The sequence below is a fragment of the Pelodiscus sinensis genome, chromosome 10 (assembly GCF_052426305.1).
Source record: "Pelodiscus sinensis isolate ZL-2025 chromosome 10, ASM5242630v1, whole genome shotgun sequence".
Taxonomy (NCBI): Eukaryota; Metazoa; Chordata; order Testudines; family Trionychidae; genus Pelodiscus; species Pelodiscus sinensis.
The window spans coordinates 19,561,604-19,567,603 of NC_143061.1; the positions used below are offsets into that span (position 1 = coordinate 19,561,604).

Sequence of the window (6,000 nt, forward strand, 5' to 3'; positions counted from 1 at the left end):
CAGACTTTTTTCCTGGATGAAGGCTTAACTCTTGGGTTCTTTTTAAATGTTTGACATTAATACTGATAAACTGAGGCATAGGGAGGTAGTTCACACAGTGAAACAAAGTCATAGTCCCACCCAGAGAGTGATAGAACAGGCTATGCATTTCCTTGAGCATGTAGTTGGCTATTGCTATGGGATGGACTGAAAACAAATAATCTTTCTTGGTATTATTGATAGTAAATTTCTGCTTCTTTAATAAAAAAAAAGAGTAATCTACAGAATAGTGAATCCTCCTTGGACTTGCTTTTTTTTAAAGATTCCTAAGAAACCAACAAAACTTGTTGAAAGTAATGTCTTTAGAAAACACATCCAACTTAATTTTAAAATCTTTGAAAAGAGAGTTAATGCTTTGGACAGAGAAATGTTAAAAAATTGGTGATATGGTATCTGACTGGTACAGGTGATAATCGTAGGTCTCCTTTCTAATGCTTTTCGTCACACTATGCGTTATTTTGCTAGGAAACAAGAATTGCTCTACATTTCAAACTCACTGGCTACATCAGTCTTTTGCAGCTCCAGGAAACAGACTTATTTAACAAAACAGAAGTGTTACAAGCCAGTGATAGAGACCCACATGGAAGCCACAACAAAATGCAGGGGAAAATTAGAAAATAAACAAATGAATCGGCTTAGGTCTCTGAAAAACGGAGCAGGAAATATTCTAAATCAGCCTTTGTTTTCCCCTTCTGCCTTTTGTTTCCTGATAAACAGATTCCTTCTGCAGGTATTTTATGATATGGGGTTTTGTAATGGGGGAAAAAATCACATAAGGGGGATAAGAAGGATTCTTATCACAAAGTCTCTGGTTCATCTGCACTTGTTTGACGCTCTACACAGCTGTTTATTAGTCCTCCTTGAAAACGTAGATGCAAAAACCAAAAAACCTACACAAGTTTGCATCCTATAATCTATAGGGTAATTTTGTACATTATCTGCTTCTGAATTTGGAGCCTGAACTTCCTCTCTTCCCCCTCCCCCCCCATAAAAGTGGCGATACATTCAATGACTTCAGTGGGGGTAGGATCAGACTCTTGGCAAAGGTTTTCAATTATGTAGAATGACACTAGTGTTAGAAGGTGCCAATAAACTGACACTCTGATATGATTTTCAGAAATCCTGCCTTTGGGAAGCAATACCTCAAGAAGAGGGATAACTGAGGTAGGTTATTTTAGAAATGATGCTTTGAATATGCCAGATGCATGTTAATTTGATCCTTCATTTCTCATTTAAAGTCTTGACATAGCTGATAGAGAGCGCGCACACACACACACTCTTAAAGGCTGCAGCCTCGCTGAGGCATATTAGATAGTTCTTGTTTCCTCAGCTAGCAATATTCAAAACTAACAAGTAGATGGCATTGCAATACTATTTTTAACATAGAAAATGATGGCTTATGTTACCACACATTCTCTGTCCTATTTCCTATTTCAGACTGGCGACTTGAACAAATAATTCTATATTTGTTTAATTTACCAGTTACAGTATCTGATTTAAAAAAATGTAATTAATAATGTAAAGATTTCCATATAAATTTTAAAACATAATCAGACTTATTCTTTATGCTAAATACTGAGCTTTAATAACATGCCTAACATAAATTCTTATGTTTTTGAGATGGCAGAATTATGTATTATCAGTTTCCAGAGTGGTGAAAGATACTAAGTATTATATTGCAAGATGCATCAAAGGTTTTCAGGGGAATTCCCTAACTCCAAAAGCAACAGGAAAGAGTAGAAATGCAGGGAGCAGTTATCAGAAAGGTTACATTAATGACAAGTGTGTTGGCTTGTTGCTCCTAGTAGAGTTCTGGGAACAGGGCAGTGGGTTTGCCATCCCACAGAATTACATGAACAACTTAAATTTAGACCAATAGGCATTTTCCAATGAGACACATCTGGCAAAAAATTCCCCATGAGCTTTAATTCCTAACTAGCTAAACAGAAGATTACAAACTTAAGCTTTTTCCTCCCCCCCCCCCCCCCCCCCGGTTCTTCTGTTTGGTGTCTTTCCATTTTAATGATCTTGTATTTCTTTCTGTTCTCTCTTTAGTACCTGGCATTCCATTACTTGGGGATTCTATAAACACACACATCACATCATCATCATCATCATCCAGTGAGGGTTTCTAGGAGAGAAGGATTACACATGGATAATTGACAGGAAGAAAGTTGTGAATATATTTAGTTTACTCCCTTTGCCTTCCAGTCACCCTAATCCTCTTATTTCAGTCATCCCTGCCTTCCAGTCATCTTAATCCATCTAATGTAAATAAAGGGATCAGATGAACATTTTTTTCCAATCTTGAAATACGACATTCAAAATATGAGCTAAATAGGATCCTTGAATGTGACAATGCAGTTGTCAGGGCTGAAAATGCTTAATGGTAGGGCTGGAAGGATGACTTGTTTTAAAAGATAATGAAGTGCTGTGGAGAAAGGGCCAATTATGTTGGCTCCCAAAACAATTGTTTGGAGATAAACAGACCAGCTGTCCCCTCAATACTGAATGTCCAGGATGTGGTAGAGTGGCAGCCTTCTGGGTGTAAATAAATCATCTGGCCCATCTACTGAGCCTGATTCCTATGCACAGTGACCCTGAACCAGCAGTTGATTTAGGCATAAACCTAGCTACGAAGACATGAGTAATGTGCCATTGATGTTGAGCAGAATAAGCGCATGTTTAAATGTCGACCTGAAATGAGGTCTTCAATAGCATGTTCTGATTCTAACTACTGACCTTTTTAACTATTTTCCATTTTATGTATAGAAATCATTGCTGGAATGAGCAGTAGTTCAAGAACTTTTTTTTCTCTATAAAAACGAGGAGTCTTGTGACGCTGTCACTGGAGCAGGCATGCCTATCCCCCTTGAAGACAGGGCCTTCAGCATTTCAGGCTTCTCACCAGGTGCCCCATCCTGTGTGTGTCTCAGTTTCGAGGGGCCAATGTCCTCTCGTTACATACCTTCTCCTTTAAAAAATTCTGGCCTGACAGCCAGTCAACAGCCTTTCCCAGAGAGTAGTGGGGCACCACAGCCACAGTCTTTTCCACTCCTTTCCCTCAGGGCAGTGATAGTCTAGCAGCCCAAGTCAGTACCAATCCCACCTTGTTTGCAGGGCAATAAAGCCTAGCAGTCAGTCTGTAGGAATCACGCCCCTTTCACAGAGCAATAAGGCCTACCAGCCAAAGTCAGTAGCAGTCATTGTCGCACCTGCTTGGGGGGGTTATTTGGGTGGGGATATAGGGACCTGGGGCCCTCCTTGTCCACTGGGTCAGTGGTGGGTGTGTCCTACCATTTGACGCACAACATGCTGAGCTCTCAGGTGTTTTATCTCCCTGTCCTGGGCTACTTCCTACAAGCCTCCCTGATATTAGCTTCTTCTCCTGCTGCATCCAGCCTGATGGTTTCTTTGGAAGTTCCCTGCTGACTGACCTCCATGGTTCGGTCCTCCAGCAGCTGCTCCTGCAGGGCTCCAGGAGTAGCAACTGACTGTGCTGTTCCCCTGGCCTTTATTCTGGTCCTCCAGCTGGAGCATGCTTAAAAGGGCTTAGGGAAGGGGCTCTTTCAGCTAGATGGCCCTGGTTGACCCCTTCAGGCCCAATGCCAGGTTGGTACACCCTGTCGCAGGTCTCTTATACTAATATTTATTTGGGCATAAGCTTTTGTGGCTAAAAACCACATTGTCAGATGCATGGACTGGAAATCACAGAATGGCAGCTCTGCTGTTTCTTTGTCTGGTTCTAAAAAAGATGGCTACTTTAGAGATTAAGAAAGGTAAGACACACAAACCAGTTGTCTCTGTAAATACAGACCTATTCTGAGACTCTTCTGTCACTGGGTCACTAAACCACTAAAACCATTGGTGTTGCATACGCATGTGCAAGTTCTAGGCATGTGAATGGAGGGCCAATCCAATTGTGTAACAAGCACCATTATTTGCTGAGTATTGAATTTGTCCTAGAAAAATTGGAGTACTGAGTAAATATATAAAGAGACTTTCTCTTTTGCGAGTCCCTCTCCTCACACAAACAGGTAAGTTTGAGCAGATATTTTCTGAAAGGTAAAATACTATTAGCTCATAGTATTAACCTGCATCCAGGGAGAATTATCTATGGGTGAACTTCAAAAGGCTTAGAATTTTGTGAGGATTATCTGGTCTGTCTTAGATCAAAAAGGTTGAGCACAGAGCTGGATATTTCAGACAAAAGCTCCCGTAAAATTTTTTGGCCAGAAGCAAAGTAATGGAAATAATCTCAAACTTTCTTACAGGAGTGTGGTTGTGTGGTACAGCTTCTCACCCACCCCTCCAGCACCCTTTCCTTTCACTGCTGTTGGCCACCAGGAAGCACAGCAACTGAAAATGAAAGGAAAAGAGAAGACCAAGGGAAACCTTTTCAAAGCTATGAAGGGGTTGATTTATGTTGGATTTAAATTCTACATACCACTGACACAGGCACCTTTAACCGACAAATCCACCCATCTTTATCCCATGTTTAGATACGCAAGACCCCAAATGTAGTGAAACTTGATGTGATTCTTCTATGTGAGAAGTGGACAATCTGTGTAGATGCTCTGCCCTCCTTCATTGCTCTATTTATTGCACTGTCACAGTCTAGGAAGGAAATTGCTTGAAGCATGACTAGGCATAGCCACTGGTCAAAAATTAATGCAGGAGAGTCTGATGGGCCATGAATACTACACTACCTTTGTGGCAACTTCATGGGCTGTGGGGGACTGATTCTAATCTTCCCCATACCAAGTCTGTTTTGGCTTTGCTCAGATGAGGATTTCATACTTGGTAATCCCCATCATTTGATTTTGATGATAGGGCTCAAATCCTGCTTCTGGTGAAAGAACTGATTGCTGAATTTGGGTAGGGGAAGGCTGTACAGGAATGTGGGCTCCTTTCATAGAACTCAGCTCCAGGAAGGCTCTTTAGAATGCAGGGTAGTATAAAGTATTTGCAAAAAAACATTTCAGCTGTTTAGTAGAAGGAAAAGTTCTCTAAGCTGCAATGGATCTACTGAGCTACCCTCATGTAAAGGTCATTTGTGGACACCGTCTATTGGAATTCGCAGAGCCCAGAGCGTTGCTTAGCCTGATTGTGGAGTCTGGGGATTAGAACATGAGTTGGCATTGAGCAAAATACTTTGAAAGAGCCGCTTAACCTCACTGATAATATATTGAATAAATAGGACCATGAGATACAGATGTGTTTTATTAAAACATTACTGTCTGATCAAAACGTGAACCCTGTGAAGGACTAGAGAAATGTGAAGAATAATACACAAAGCCCAGGACCAAAGCAATCTTCTAGGTATTACATTACTGATTACATAAGCATTACGTTGACATTTAGTTAATTAGCTATAGAAACAAAACTTGTAGATGATTTACATTGAGCCAGCTTCTCTATAGTTTTCTTTGCTTTCTTTAAGATTTAAATCACCGTGTGGACAGAACTAAACAATCCAGACACTCTAAATATTAAGCAGTATACTGGAATACGATGGGGTGAATCACAGAAGTCACCTGAGAGCATGCCACTGATCTTCCTGCTCTCTCGGGAGCCCCACCAACCTGTGCTGCTGGACCAGAAGCTCTTATCTTTTCCCTAATAGGGCAGTGTGTGGTTACCATCTCCACTCCAGTGATGGTAACTAGTTCAGCTTTGAGAGGACTCAATTCTAATGGCTCAGCAACCAGGAAAACAACCTGCAAAAGGGAACAAACAAATCCTTCTTACACTGTGTAAAAGCTGCACACAGTGAAAGCTCATAAGGAGCATAACTGGCTGGATAAACAGGGCCAGCCCACAATATTTTGGCACCTGAAGTGGTGAGCTCAAATGACGCCCCCATTCCCCATTTCTCCTGCCTGTTATGTCTCTTTTGCCCTCCTTCCGCCAGCACAGCAGTCCACCATCTCTGTGCATCTAGAGCAGAGAGAATACATG

At 41.2% G+C, this 6,000-nt stretch overlaps 1 long non-coding RNA gene across 2 annotated transcripts in view; it reads left to right on the forward strand.

Moving 5' to 3' along the window:
- The window catches only part of LOC142830868 (uncharacterized), a 37,317-nt gene extending 32,034 nt beyond the window's left edge, over positions 1–5,283 (forward strand). The window contains exons 2-3 of one of the 2 annotated variants that reach the window (XR_012906400.2): positions 1,157–1,203; positions 4,314–5,283. This is a non-coding gene — a long non-coding RNA (uncharacterized LOC142830868). Of the gene's footprint in view, positions 1–1,156; positions 1,204–2,094; positions 2,559–4,313 lie in introns of those variants that run through there. The other variant, XR_012906399.2, reaches the window with a different exon arrangement.
- Positions 5,284–6,000: the final 717 nt, after the last annotated feature.